The sequence below is a fragment of the Macrobrachium nipponense genome, chromosome 4, assembly GCF_015104395.2.
Source record: "Macrobrachium nipponense isolate FS-2020 chromosome 4, ASM1510439v2, whole genome shotgun sequence".
Lineage (NCBI taxonomy): Eukaryota > Metazoa > Arthropoda > Malacostraca > Decapoda > Palaemonidae > Macrobrachium > Macrobrachium nipponense.
In genome coordinates, this window is record NC_061100.1 from 116808104 (window position 1) to 116824044 (window position 15941).

Sequence of the window (15941 nt, forward strand, 5' to 3'; positions counted from 1 at the left end):
GTAGCCGCAGGAGTTATCGCTTGAGGAGGCTCTGGAGAAGGCTCCGAAGGAGTGTGCGTGTTCGGCTTCTCCACTTCTATGAGAGAAGGGCGATAAATCGAAACCGCGGAGAAAAAGCTTCAGGCTCCTCCCAAAAACTACAAGAAGGTTCGGCAGCCGCCACCTTCTTGGGAACCGCAGCAGGCGAAACATCGCGCGACCTTTTCAGCGGTCTAGAAGTCTTATTACGCCAACCTCTATAAGAGGAAACATCTAACTAGAGTCACTTGACGAAAAACACTTCCTCGCAACACCTTTCCAATGGTGAGCGACAGCATCCTGGGATACGGCTACAGGATTGCTTGAGGGGGCGGCTGCTCGGGAGCAGGTCCCGCTCGCCTCCCTTCGGTTTTCGGCATGCCTCCTCCCAGGATCTGGGGAGTTTGACAGGGGCCTGAGACCTAGGAGAACGAACGGGCCGAACAACCACCTCCTCCACTACACTTGCACTAAGTAATTTATCACTTAACTACCACTTCTTGCACTGTCTCACCCATTTTCTGCATAGTGGTGAGGAAAGAGACAAATTTCGTGAGTCCATATCGGCTCGTAATACTGACACGGGATCGGATCGGGAGATACAGATTCGAGGGCAGGAGCAACCACTACGGGGTTAATAGGAACAGGATTAATAGAATTCAGAGGAATATCCTGGCTACTCACTAACTTATAAGAAGATCTCTGTGAAGCCTTTCTGATTCTATCTTTTTCTAACTTTCTCATATACTTTCCCAGTGCCTTCCACTCCTGAGATGTTAGAGACTTACATTCTTCACACGTATTCTCAAAAGAACATTCACGTCCCCTACAACTAACACAAGTAGAATGAGGGATCAAGTGAAGCTTTAAGAAGTCTAGTCTTACACCCACTACTACACACCCTATACTGAACAGAGCCGGTGTCAGACACGTGAAGAATTCAAAATAATTCCTAAAAAGGACAACAAAATATCAAAACCAAACAACTATAGCGCTAGCAAAAAGATCAGTAAACTCAAGGTACATCACCAAAAGGAGAAAACCAAGATGATCAATTCCAAATTCCAACCAGCAGAGGAACCGTGTTACCGGTTCCGACGGCAGGAAACTTCTGATTTATTGTTGGAATGGTTCCCGGTACCCGGTAGAGGGCGGGAAGAGTAGAGGGATCACCTGTCAAACCATGAGCGCTACCACCCGCGAATTTCAAATTCTGGCCGTGACGTCAGGAGAACACAGCTATATGTAACCACCGGGTAAGTTTATATAAGTGAAAATGAGTCTATTCATATCTTGCCTCATGAGAACTCCGACTCCTGCCTACTGGTCTCCTTGAACTACTTGACTCTTGACTCCTGACTCCTGCCTCCTGGCTCCTGACTCCTGCCTCCTGACTCCTGACTCCTGCCTCCTGACTCCTGACTCCTGCCTCCTGACTCCTGACTCCTGCCCTCTCCTTCCTGCCTCTTGCCTCCTGGCTCCTTGCCTCCTCTCCTGCCTCTTGCCTGGGTGACTCCTCACTCCTGGCTCTTGGCTCCTGCCTGCTGGGAGACTCTTCGCTCCTGGTTCTTGGCTCCCGCCTCCTGGGTGACTCCTCACTCCTGGCCGGTGCCAGACGCCTGATCGGCTCACTCCGTAAGGTTGACTCCACTTTCTTACAAGAAGCCTCACCTCGAGTAGGAGCATCGATCCTGGCGGCAGTTACCTCCACACGTCTGGAGGACCTTTTGATAGGAAGGGAAGTGTCTTTCCTTCTAGGAGGCTCCTTTGAAAGCACTCCTACTAAAGACGAAATCTGCTCCTGCATAGAAACCAGAAACCTCTTAGTAACCTCCTCTTTATCCTCTTCGGGAGGAGGAGAAGGAGGAGGGGAGGAGTCCATGACCTCCACCTCCTGACTCCTTCTAACTCTGGGTGACAGAATGGCTCTTCTTGCCTTCTTAACTCCCGAAGGAGACTCCTCAGGGAAGTTTTCCGGGCTCGAGTCAATAGTCGGAGCCTTCCAGCTCCTCTTCAGTGGTCGCGAGCGATCTGAATCCCTCCAATCACGTCTCAGAGACGAAGATCCCGACAAAGAAAACAATCACGCAGGATGCTTTTACAATAGCGATCCCTGGCAGTCTGGGGTGTCACAGAAACCGCCGAAGGGACACCTGTTCGGTGGGGGGATTTCTCCACAACCTCCTTTCGGTTTTCGACATTCCTTCTCCTCTGGGCATGTGAGCTTGGAAGAGGTCTAGACCTAGGAGCGTTGCGGAGCCGACCAGATGCCCCCTCCACTACACTGGGGACACACATCACTGTCCACTGAAAAATCACTAGCCCTTACCTTGCAAGGGCAGCCATTTTGTTTTCCATTAACTTGAAGGCCGCTTTTAGATCCGCAAGTTCTTTCGCTGAATCTACAGGTTCTGCAATAGGAGAAGGGGCTTGAATGGAGAGAAGTAGCAATACTTACCCTTGGGGAAGATCCCAAGCTAGGAATTAGTTCATTAGATCTCGAACTACTTAAACTTCTAGAAGAAGCCTTCCTCACTTTTTCTATTTCTAACTTTTTCAAATAATTAGTTAGATTCTTCCACTCATTCTCACTCAAATTCTCACATTCCTTGCAAGTATTAGTGAAAGAACATTCATACTCCCTGCAACCCTTGCATACAGTGTGAGGGTCTACCGAAGCCTTCGGCAACCTCACCTTACAGCCTATATTCACACAATGTCTCACAATCATTCCAGCGTCAGACATTTTAAAGAAAAATCCAAAATCAAGTCCACAAAACAGTCCACAAAAGCGTATGCCAATCCAACAATCTAGATATGTCACCAAAAGTCGGTCAAGAAGATCAATTGCCGGTGAAAAAAGAAAAACCAATCGAGAGGAACCAACAACAATGTTGACAGTCCGGACGACAGAAGAATTCTGATTAGAAAACGGGAATGGTTCTTAGTCCTGCCACCCAGGGTAGGGCGGTAGATCACCTGACCTACCGGTAGCGTGTGCCGCGAAATTTGAAATTCTGTCGGGGACGACGGAGTCTATAGCTAAGTATATATCTGGCAGGGAAGTTGAATGTATAAAACAATAATATAATACGATCATTTTAACTTTAATGTATAGTGGTATGAAAAATACCAGTGTGTCGTAGCGATGCGCCATCAATATAGTGGTATGAAAATACCACATGGTGTTGTAGCGATACGTAAACACAAAGTACAAATCCTTTTCCCGGACCATCCTCAAAATTTTACGACTCTTCAACTGCAAGATCGATATGGTGAAATATATTATATAGCCATACTTATTGTTGAAATTCACAAGTTGAACTGCAAAACATTATTAGATTTTGATTGTTATGTACATATATTTTTTGCGTTTTACGGAATGTTTGTTTTGAAAATGATAGCTATTAGTGAACATATGATATTAATTGTCTCCACAACTCTCAACATACTTCTAATCAAAGATTCCACTTGGAAGTCAGTAGTTGCTGCCGTCGATCGAGAAGATTCGTACGGATGTTTTGTAATCCTGTGACGAACCTCTTGAGGATTGTTACGTTCTATGCCTGTTGTCATAATAGGCTCTTTCTCGTTAACTCGAACAGGGACTGAGAGAGTGTTTCTCAATACTTCTTGAGATATGAGAGAGCTGTCGAATTGTCCGAGTTGATCTGGACCACTGGTTCCAATAACTCGTTCTCCGAGGGACTGGAGGGACGACCGAATTGCTTCGAATTCTTTCAGATTATGTGCCAGGACATCTGAAGCCCTCTCCAGATGCCTGGCACCTTCTCGCTATCACCTCAGGTGATACTTGAAGCACTGAGAGATGTTCAGAATAATTTCTAGATCTTGGATATTGTTTCAGTTTTCCGGTAGGCAAAAAACTGTAAGGTCTGAATTGCAGTCTATTCAGGGAAACAAACTTCTTCAGGAAGGAAATGGTCCCCAGCAGGCTCATCCATTCCCTCACCGAGCATGCTTCCTTCCCTAATAAGGCTGCGCTTTGCCTAAGCAGGAGAGCATATTATAGTGCTATGTTGTGGTAGACTCGTAAAGAATCCTGTTACAGTGCGGTAAAGAGCACCGAAAGGTGTAAGAGATATCTCTGTTGAAAATTGTTTCGCAAAACGAAGGCAATGTTTATTCATGCATGTTAGAATTCCCCTCAATCCTAGGCTAAAGTCAGTCAATCCCGCGGGAGAGAGACGTAACCGACCGCGCATGACAGCGAACTAGCTGGTACTGGCTCGGTTAGTGTACAGTGACAGCAGCTTACGTTCGCCGTCTCTCACTATTATGCCTGTGTTGCCAGCTACTCTATTCTACGAAGGTATAGGTCTGTTATTATTTGAGCAGAAAGAGACTCTCAAGCTGGTATATTTAAGCGAAACAGAAACCGCTAAATACAGAGCTGCATTTGTGTTGTCATAACACTACCATAAATAGGCAAAAGATAAATCGGAAACTCCTGGAAGGTTGCAGGGAGTACCGATTAAATGCACTTAAAATAATAGTCCTCTTGGTTGCCATCCGTAAAGGTAACTACAGTATGCGTACATGACTTGAACCAAACAGTAGTAATATAACACAAAGGCAAAATACATAGAGTATTGTAGTCACTTGGACAGCCAATTCTCTACTACATTCTTTCCTCGACGTGGGAGAGAGAGAATGGAAATCGACTGCTTTCGTTCTCTTCGGCAAGAGAATGAAATAGCATCAGCCAAAGGAGATCTTCAAGTGAGAACCAAGAACCGAAGCGGACAGCTCAGGCTTCTTATGTTATTGGACATTAGCGTTCATGGACGTAGTCTACAAGTCTTTTTCTTGTACGAGTCAGCGATTGATGAATGAGAGCCCTTCCGAATCTTGTCAATAAGAGCTTATCCGCTTACGCGATACAAAGTTATTGAGATCTTTGTCAATGAGAACTAACCCATTTACGAGACAAAGAGTTATTTTTATCAATGAGGGGATACCCACTTACTTGAAAAAACGATTACAGTGGTCCCCCCGTATTCGCGGGGGATGTGTACCAGACCCCCCCGCGAATAGTTAGAATCCGCAAATGTTTGGAACCCCTATAAAAATGCTAAAAACAGCCTATTTTGTTAGTTAAAACTTAAGAAAAACCACTAAACATTTTCATACTTGGTTTTTTTAATAGTTTTATCACAAAAAGTGCATTTTATGATGAAATTGATAACAAAAACCAGGAATTTGTGGATATTTCTCATAGAAAAATACAGCGAATGCGCAAATTTTCCACGAATAATGCAGGGAAACGTTCCCGAGAGAAATCCGCGAATGTGTGAGTCTGCGAATCCGGAGAACGCGAATACGGGGGGTCCACTGTAGTATCATGTCAATGGGGGAAAGTCACTTAATTGACAAAACGTAATCCAGGAAGTCGAGCATAATTTTCCCGATTCCCGCATAAATCGAGGAAGGGGCAAGATTCCTGGTAAGAGACTGGGCTTACGGCAGGTAGGACCCTGATGTTCCCCTTCGGTAGCGTAGTCCCAAACACAGAAGAGGCGTTTTATGACACCGAAATCTGCTTAAAGATTTCTAGAGTCTTTCTAGATGCTAGCTCATCAGAACCAACCTGACTACCTTATCTGTGCAGGTTGGATAATTATATGAGAGAAAAATAGTCAGGGCTCCGAGACTACAGGTCCAGGGCCCCGAAATACTAATCTAGGAGCTAACAAAATCCATCATCTGAAAAGCCCTTTCAGATGGACTATATGGCTGGCAAAATCATCCTGGGAAGAGGAAGGAACTCTCCAACCAGCTTCCTCTCCCGTATCACATCGAATGCCTGCTAACGCTTAAATTTATTGGCAGTATGGCAAAGGAAGTCTTGTCTTGCGCTTTCCTGAAGTTCATCAAGTCATGGATTCTATTAAAGTTGTCAGGAAAAAAGTCTTACAGAAGGCGTATTCATTTCCGGTAAAAGAAGCTTCTGTAGAGCATTCTAAGGAGCCGAAGGCGCGTACCGTGAAGCGTCCTGAAGAGCGTCCTCTTGATGAGTGTCCTTGCAAGAATCCTACTGAACGTCTTGACGTGTAGGGCGCCTTGGCAAGAGCTCTGTCGATCGTCATGACGTGCAGGACGTCGAGCTTCTACATACCACATACCTGCCTTACCGCTAAGTCTTGACGGCGGTAGAGCAAAAGAGATCTTCCCTTGAGCTTTCCTTAACTCCATCCAATCCTGGACTTTGCGAAAAGCACTATTAGTTGACAGAGACCTCTTGATTTCACGAAACCTGTGGTCTTGCTGGGTTTCGAAGACGAAGTTGCTTGTTCATTTTAAGCTTCCTCCGAAGCACTGCTTACTTCACCTTCTTCCGCAGGTGAGGTAGAAGGGATCACCGAAGGTAGAGGTAAAAGACCTTAGGCCCAAATCTTAAACAAGAGCGTGTTGTGAAGACGAAGGCAAAGCAGTAGCGAGAGTCTCTTTCCTATATCAAAGAAACACGTTGCGCCTCTTGAAGGCGATGAGAGATTTGAAGAATCAACAGAAACGTTCAGCCAGGCGTCACACCTGGCGTGCGCTGGCGCACGCCTGGCGTCCACTGGCGTGCGCCTGGTGTCAACTCGCGCATCCAGTTCAAGCTGAGCGTCAACAGAAGCGTGCAGAAAAGCGTCACGCTTCTGACAGGCGTCAAAACAAGCGAGAGAAACTGCCTTCAGGGAAGAGCGAGAGACATCTCGGAGAGAAATCCGACTGCACGAAGCAGTCTCAGGAGAAGGGCTGATCCTGTGAGAATACGAGGGGCGGGGACGCCTTCACAGTAACAAAGCTCTGATGTCCGCGCTCAAAAGCATTCTGTTCCGATGACTTCCTTTTCCTCATTCGCGGTGGAAAGACGTAAACATGTTCAGGCGACGTTTGCAACGCATGACGAGAGAGAGAGAGGACGTGAAGCGTCCTCTTCTATAAAGCTTCTATTTAGAGGGCGCGAGTCCTTCCGAAAGCTCTAACCCCTGCGCGGGGAGGACGCTTTGGAGGACGAGAAGCAATCCTTCAGGATTTGTGCACGTGCACGATCTTTGGCAGCCTGGGAAGCGTCTTCAGCTCTGCCGAAGGGATGCCTGATTGGTGGGGAGTCCCCGTAACCCTCCTTCGGCTTTCGACTTGCCCACTCCCTGTGTTCCTGGGAGTCCGACAGAGGTCCAGGCCTAGAGGCATTATAGGGCCGATCTGATGCCCCTTCCACAACACTAGGGGCACTAGACTTCACAACAATGATTGGAGAGCGAGCACTTTAGATTCCAAGATACAGCTGGAATCTATAATAACAGAAAAGGCATTACCTCTCGCAGACATAAGCTCATAGCCCATAGGCCATACTACAGGGTTAGGCAAAATAAAGTCTACAGGAAGATTAGCAGGTTCACTACCCTGACTTCTGTTTACTGATGCAGTCTATGAGGAAGACCCCCTGATTCAATCACGCTCTAACTTGCGTACATACGAATCATACGTCTTCCTTACAGAATCAGTCAAAGTCTCACGCTCCTTACATGGCATATCTCAACAAAGAAGCAAGACCCATACCCCTTGTGCATACCAAGTGCGGATCTACCGAAGCAGACAACACCCTACCTTCGCAGACAACACCTTCTGAAACTATCCTAACTAGATTCAGATATCTTATGCAATGATGAATCAAAACCAAATTCAAATCAATTTATGATAGCGTATGCCTAGCCACAAATCCAAGTAAATAAATCAAAAGACAATTAGGATACTTAGCGGCAATGAAGTTTCAAAATCCTAAGACGGAGGTACTGAAAACAGGTGTTTACAGGACCGGCGACAGAGAAAATCTGAATAGAGAACCGCCTCCCAGCGGCGGGAATGGGTACTAACCACCTGGCCGACCACTGCGTGTGCTGGAAGTTTTTGAAATTCTGTCGGTCTTTGGAGAATACAGCTATATACAGGCGGTCCCCGGGTTACGACGGGTCCGGCTTACGACGTTCCAAGGATACGACGCTTTTTCTTAAATATTTATTGAAAAATCCGCCCTGGGTTACGACGCTTGTTCCGAGGTAATGACGCTGACGCTTCCGACGCTCCGAGTTAACGACGCTTTTAAAAAACGCATACTATGATAAGAATCCTTTATAGTTTAGCACAGTATATTAATAAAAATGATATTGTTATGTTACAATAAAGTTTCATACATACTTACCTGGCAGATATATACATAGCTAAGACTCCGTCGTCCCCGACAGAAATTCAAATTTCGCGCCACTCGCTACAGGTAGGTCAGGTGATCTACCGGCCTGCCCTGGGTGGCAGGACTAGGAACCATCCCCGTTTTCTATCATATTTTCTCTCTTCCACCTGTCTCCTGCGGGGAGGCTGGGTGGGCCTTTAATTGTATATATCTGCCAGGTAAGTATGTATGAAACTTTATTGTAAACATAACAATATCATTTTCATACAATCAACTTACCTGTCAGATATATACATAGCTGATTGGCACCCTTCGGTGGAGGGTAAGAGACAGCTTCTATATGGAATAGACAGGTAAACAACATATGTTGTAGGTATAAATAAAACCTTGGTTCCTACCTGATAGGTGGTAGACTTCGTGGGTGTTGCCCAGTAGTCTGCATCACCTCAAGAAACTTTAGCGAGATATATGATCTATGGCCAAGAGTTCTTGTGGGTCTGCCGATGGGGTCTTACCCACTTACTCGGCAGAGCCTAAAAGGACTTTGTCAATGGGTGCTGATCCACTTATATGACAATACACCTTATGAAGGAGCACACAACCAATCCCGACCACCTGATCCTAACCATATGTTAGAACTACAGATTGTTAAGAGTTATCCCCGAACTCGTCACAACAATCGTAACTCAAAACCGCTACGCACACATACATAATTTTCAAAAAAAATTATACTCAACTAATTGGATATGACAAGAATTCTCTTACTGAACAACATAGACGGCCGCCCGTGCTAGCCTAAGTCCTCTATTGTTAGAAGAGACTCGACCATCTCCAAAAAAGAAAAGAAAAGTATCTATATAAGGATTGGTGTCGGCTCCCGTACCCAGAATCGTATCCGCCGATACGAAAGGACCTAGAGAAAAACACTTCTCATATGTCACACGCACGTCTTTTAAGTAATGAGATGCAAATACTGAGTTGCATCTCCAAAATGTCGTATCTATTATGTTTTTAACGACATATTCTTATGAAACGAGAGAGACGTCGCTATAGCTTCCTCCTTCATGAGCTTTTATTCTCAACAGTTGTAACTGTTCGTCAGGACAGGCCTTATGAGTGTCTGTAATGACGTTTCTTACAACGAATGCCAGCGCATTCTTGGACATCAGTCTTGTGGGGTCTTTTACCGCGCACCAAAGACCTTGTCTAGAGCCTCCCATTTGATGCTTTCTCTGAAGGTAGAACTTCCGAGCTCTAACAGGGCAGAGAGACCTCTCTGTTTCTCTGCCTACGAGACTCGACATGCCTTTGACTTCGAATGCCTTAGGCCAGGGATTCGTAGGATTCTCGTTTTTTCCGCTAAAAACCGGGTCTTAAACGAGCAAATCGCTGAGCCTCCCTTGAATGCTACTTCATCCTGCAGAGCATGCAATTCCCTAATTCTCTTTGCCGTAGCTAAAGATAATAGGAATAGGCATTTTCGGGTAATGTCTCTAAACGATGCCCGATGAGGAGGTTCGAATCTTTCCGATGACAGATACTTTAGAACTACGTCTAGGTTCCAGTTCGGAGGTACTGGTTCCTTAGACTTGGAAGTCTCAAAAGACCTTATGAGATCGTGGAGATCTTCATTATCTGCCCGATCTAATCCTCTGTTCCTGAATACAGCCGAGAGCATACTTCTATATCCCTCTATTGTGGATACGGCTAGATGAGATTTTCCTCTCAGGAATAGCAGGAAATCCGCAAATTTCCGCTATAGAGGTAGTGGAGGAGGACAACTTCTTGGATCTACACCTCCTTCTAAATACCTTCCACTTCGACTGGTATACTTTCGTAGTGGAGGTTCTGCGTTCTCTCGCGATCGCGCTTGCTACTTCGCGAGAAAAGCCTCTCGCTCTGACAAGTCTTTCGATAGTCGAAAGGCAGTCAGAGCGAGAGCGGAGAGGTTTGATGGTTGTATGAGAAGATCCGTCCTTCCGGGTAGGGATCTTGGAAAGTCTACGATTCACTCTACCACCTCCGTGAACCATTCCTGGGCCGTCCAAAAGGTGGCTATTAACGTCATCCTCGTCTCCTTTGACGCCACAAACTTTCCATTACTAACCCCCGGATTTTGAATGGGGGAGAAGCATAAACGTCTCTCGAGACCAATTTAGCAGGAAGGCATCTACCATAAGTGCTCTGGGATCTTCCACGACCGAGCAAAACACTGGGAGCCTTTTTTGAAATGAATGTTGCGAAGAACTCCACCTGAGGAGTTCCCCACAGAGACCAGAGATCGAGACACACTTCCTCGTGTAAAGTCCATTCTGTATGAAGGACCTGGTTCCTCCTGCTGAGCCTGTCCGCCCTCACATTCCTTTCTCCCTGTAAGAACCTTGTCATCAGGGAGATGTTACTGTGATACGTCCAAAGTAATAGGTCTCTCGTGAGCTCGTAAAGGAACGAGGAGTGCGTCCCTCCCTGTTTCCGAATGTAGGCAAGAGGGGTGGTGTTGGGCGTCAACTCGTCCCCGTACTCCTCAAGAAGAAGGTTAGTCAATACCTTCTAGTTAGACAGACCTTCTCTTCCACTATATTCGTCATCCGAGTTTTCCTCTAACTCGGGATCTAAAAGCGTCTCCGCTCTCCTTTCCGAACATTCTTCTTCTTGCGGAAACAAACTCCTAACAGGAGAGGGGCTAAGGGAATGATACTCCTTCCACTTTCTCGCTCTAATAGTCTTGGAAGGCGTCATAAGCTTCGGCTTCTCTAGAATTTTAGAAGACTCTTCATGCTTACATGACGCTTCCCGTTTGCCAAGCGTCATGGATGACGTCTTTTGCTGACGTCTCGATGACGCTTCGCGCTTGGAAGACGCTCAGCTCTCCAAAGGCGTCCTCCTTGGCGTCATAATATTGGACGGAGCGTCATGTCTATGCTCCGTTTCCAATGACGCTTCGCGTCTAAAAGACGTCTTACCTCTCTCTGGCGTTACGAAACTCTCGTAAGCACCTGTTCTCGCTCTCGCACTAGACGCTTCTGTAAGACGTTTAGCCGTTTCCCGTCTGTATGACGCTTGTCGTTGAACAGGTAAGAGAGGACGAGACTTCTTAATTGGAAGCGTCACGTCCTTCCGACGTTGCGTTCGAGATGACCGTTGCTCTTGAACTGCTATAATGATTCTCTTGACGCTTCTCCCACGTCCAGTGCATGACGTCTTTCGTCATCACTCGGTGGGGAAAAAAAAGGAAAGGGTACTTCCGCGTACACTTCAGGTGACGCTGATGCGCCCTTCGCTTTCTTGCTATAAGACGGAGAGTCATCTGAGAAACTCTCCGGACTAGAATCCCTGTCAGGCGTCATATGACGCTTCAGCGGTTTCGACAAGTTCGATTCCCTACACCCTCGTTTAGGTGAGGGAGAGGGAGAGGACGAGAAACACTCGCGAAGGACGCTTTTCTATAGTGCCCTTGAGCCGCCTGCAACGAAGCAGAGCTAGCTTAAGGAACGTCTGACTGTTGGGGATTCCCCACAACCTCCTTAAGGCTTTCGACTTTCCTTCTCCTCTGGGTTCGTGAGCTTGGAAGAGGTCTAGGCTTGGGAGTGTCGCAGGAGCCTGGCACCTACTGGTGCTTGGAGGAGAAATGTTTCATTTTCCCTTTTTAAAGGGACGAAAGGCGGACCTACCTCTCTTCTCTGGAGCCTTCCTTCTTGCGGGAGGTCTGGAGATCGGACCACCTCGAAAGGGCTGCGTAGAAGTGCTAGGTCCTTTCTTGTCAGATACTAAAGCAGGTTTCTTCTTCCTAGCTGACTGCGTCAGAAGATCCTGCGTCGCCTTCTCAGTTAAAGAGTGAGCCACGTCCTTCACTAACTGAGAAGGGAACAAATAGTCAGACAGAGGTGCATACAGTAGAGCTGCCCTCTGAGCATGCGAGACTGCCTTTGTTAAGAAGGCGCCATACACCGTCCTTTTCTTCAAAAGACCTGCTCCAAATAATGAAGAGACTTCCAAAGATCCATCCTGTACTGCTTTGTCGATGCAAGACAAAATGCATAACAGGGCTTCAGGTTCGATTCCCTGTGAATCGTGAGCTTTCTTGGACATCACCCCAAGGGACCAATCTAAGAAGTTGAAGACTTCCAATACATGGAAAAGTCCCTTGAGGAGATGATCCAGTTCTGAAATACTCCATGTAATACGAGCAGAATTAAGACTTGGACGCCTTGAAGCGTCAACTAACGTCGAAAAGTCTGCCTCTGTAGTAGAAGGGAGAGCGATACCCATATCCTCACCCCCGTCTTGTACCATATGCCTCTTTTCCCAGCTAACCTTGCTGGAGGCATGCAAAATACTGTCCTGACTAAGTCTTTCTTCGACTTCATCCAGGAGTCTAAGGAGTGTAAAGCCCGCTTCATCGAGATGGTGGGCTTCATCTTCAGAAAAGACGAAGGCTTCTTCGTCTTCGCACTCGAAAAGAGCGAGCGCGGAGAAGGAGGAGCAGCCGGAGTCAACTCGTCTCCGTATTCCTCCAGAAGCATGGTAGTCAACACCTTATAGTTGGATAAGCCCTCTCTTCCATGATCGTCATCATCCGAGTTTTGCTCGAACTCGTGATAATTCTGAGTTTCCGTTCTCCTTTCAGAACTTTCTTCTTCTGGAGGAGACAAACTCTTGATCGGAGAGGGGCTAAGGGAATGAAAGTCTTTCCTTTTTCCCGTTTTGATCGACTTGGAAGGCGTCACAACCTCTGCTTCTCTTGCGCTTTAGAAGACGTCTTGTATAACGTTTCCCGCTCTCCGAGCGTCATGTATGACGTCTCTTGTTGACGTCTTGATGACGCTTCGCGTCTGGAAGACGCTTCGCTCTCAAAGGGCTTCCTACTCGGCGTCATAATCTGGGACGGAGCGTCACGTCTAAGATCCTCTTGAAATGACGCTTCACTTCTAAAAGACGTCTTTCGATTCTCTTGTCTTACAACACTCTCGTCAGCCCCCGTTCTTCGAGCAGGTGCGAGAGGACGAGACTTCTTAATTGGAAGTGTCACGTCCTTAAGACGGGGCGCTAAAACTCCCATAAGAGATGACAGTTGTTCCTGAACCGCCACAATTATCTTTCTTGACGCTTCTCCTACGTCTAGTGCATGACGGCTCTCGTCATCACTCGGGGAAGAAGCCTGATGGGGTACTTCCTCAAAAGCGTCAGATGACGTTGACGCCACCTTCGCCTTCTTAATAGCAGACGGGGCGTCATCCGAGAAGCGCTCCGGGCTTGAATCAATGTCTTGCTTCATATGACGCTTCAGCGGTCTCGATAAGTTCGACTCCTTCCACCCTCGTTTAGGTGAGGGAGGGAGAGGACGAGAAACACTCGCGAAGGACGCTTTTTCTATAGCGCCCTTGAGCTGGCTGCCCTGAAGCAGAGCTAGCTGAAGGGACGTCTGACCGTTGGGGATTCCCCACGACCTCCTTAAGGCTTTCGACTTTCCTTCTCCTCTGGGCATGTGAGCTTGGAAGAGGTCTAGGCCTGGGAGCGCCGCAGGGACGATCAAACGCCCCCTCCACAACACTGATGGGACTCACTTCACTAAAATGTTCACTATCACTAGCCTTACCTTTCGAGTCCGCCATCTTGGACTTCATGTCTCGAATAGTCGCTTTCAGATTGGCGATTTCCGATGCCGAATCCGAAAAGACACTCTGAGCATGAGATTTATAGGGAGAATCTACAGTAGTAGGGTTAGAATTATCCGTGAAAGGCTCAATAGGCCTTGAATTCACACCTTTCAGTCGTCTAACTCTATCCCTCTCTAACTTCTTCAAATAAGAAGTCAAAGTCTTCCATTCTTCTGCATTCAAACCCTCGCATTCCTTACAAGTGTTAATAGCAGAACACTGAACCCCCCTACATTTACGGCATACAGTGTGAGGATCAACCGAAGCTTTCGGTATCCTCACCCTGCAGCCTACATTCACACACATTCTCACACTCACATTAGAATCAGACATACTGAGAAAAATCCAAAAGAGTTATTCCAAAAACAGTCCACAGTAGCGAATGCAAAACACGATCCAAATACGTCACCAAAAAGCCGAAAAACGTTGATCAAATGTTGAAAAATGAATCTAAGTCAGGAGGTAATAACAACAATGTTGATACCACCGGCGACAGAGAAAATATGATAGAAAACGGGGATGGTTCCTAGTCCTGCCACCCAGGGCAGGCCGGTAGATCACCTGACCTACCTGTAGCGAGTGGCGCGAAATTTGAATTTCTGTCGGGGTCGGGGACGACGAGTCTTAGCTATGTATATATCTGACAGGTAAGTTGATTGTATGAAAATAAGTTTTTGGTTAGATTACAACAAAAATTTTGAGGTTATGATGATTTTCGACACTTTTTATGTCATATTTTTTTTATTTTTTAGTGACGCCTCATATGCGGAACTAGTTTCCGAGCGAATGAATACACTAGCTTGGGATGCGCAGTTTATAACAGTCCAAAAGCGCAAATAATGAAAAAATCATTGCTTGTTTCCAGTATACGTAATTAACAAAACTAAGTTTCTGGTTAGATTACAACGCAAATTCCAAGGTTACGACGGTTTTTTATGCCTTTTAACGATACCTCATACGCAGAACTAGTTTCTGCGCGGAGGGCGCATAAATTAATTTATGCTATTAAACTGTATGGTAACCATAGTCGATGATAAGGAACGCATTCTCAAACAGTATACATATCCTTTAACCCTCTTACGTCGGAGCGGTAAATAAAATTTTGTCTCCCGTGTGCCGGAGGGGTTTCAGAGTGAGCGCGGAAGCGGAAAAAATATTTTTTTCAAAAAATCACAGCGCGCTTAGTTTTCAAGATTAAGAGTTCATTTTTGGTTCCTTTTTTTTTCATTGCCTGAAATTTAGTATGCAACCATCAGAAATGAAAAAAATGATCATTATCATGTATAAATAATGCGATATATGATAGCGCAAAGACGAAATTTCTTATATAATTGTATTCAAATCGCACTGTGCGCAAAACGGTTAAAGGTAACAAGTTACTTTTTTTTCGTTGTAATGTACACTAAATTGCGATCATTTTGGTATATAACACATTGTAAAACGATAAAAGCAACACAGAGAAAATATTATCACAAAATAATGCATGAATTCGTAACGCGCGGACGTAAACAAATATTTTTTTTCAAAAATTCACCATAAATCTAAATATTGTCCTAGAGACTTCCAATTTCTTTCAAAATGAAGACAAATGATTGAATATTACTATACTGTAAGAGTATTAGCTTACAATTGCAGTTTTCGACCATATTTGAAGAGTTAAATTTGACCGAATGTAGAATTTTTTTATATATATATTATTTATATGCAATTATTTCGGAAATAAGAAAAGCTACAACCTTCAAATATTTTTCGTTTTATTCTAAATGAAATTGCGCACATTTTCATATATAAAACTCTATGAAATGCCTAATATGAAACGGAGCAAATATTCCGAGAATGGGAAGTACGTACTTCGGAGATTTGTGGCGGACAATCCGTGAGCAGAGGGAAGGAAAGATTTTTTTTTAAATTCACCACAAATCAAAATATTTTGCTAGAGACTTCGAATTTGTTTCAAGATGAAGATAAATGACTGAATATTGCTAGACTGTAAGAGTTTTAGCTTACAATTGCGTTTTTCGACCATTTCGGTAGAGTCAAAGTTGACCGAACGGGGTTTTTTTCTA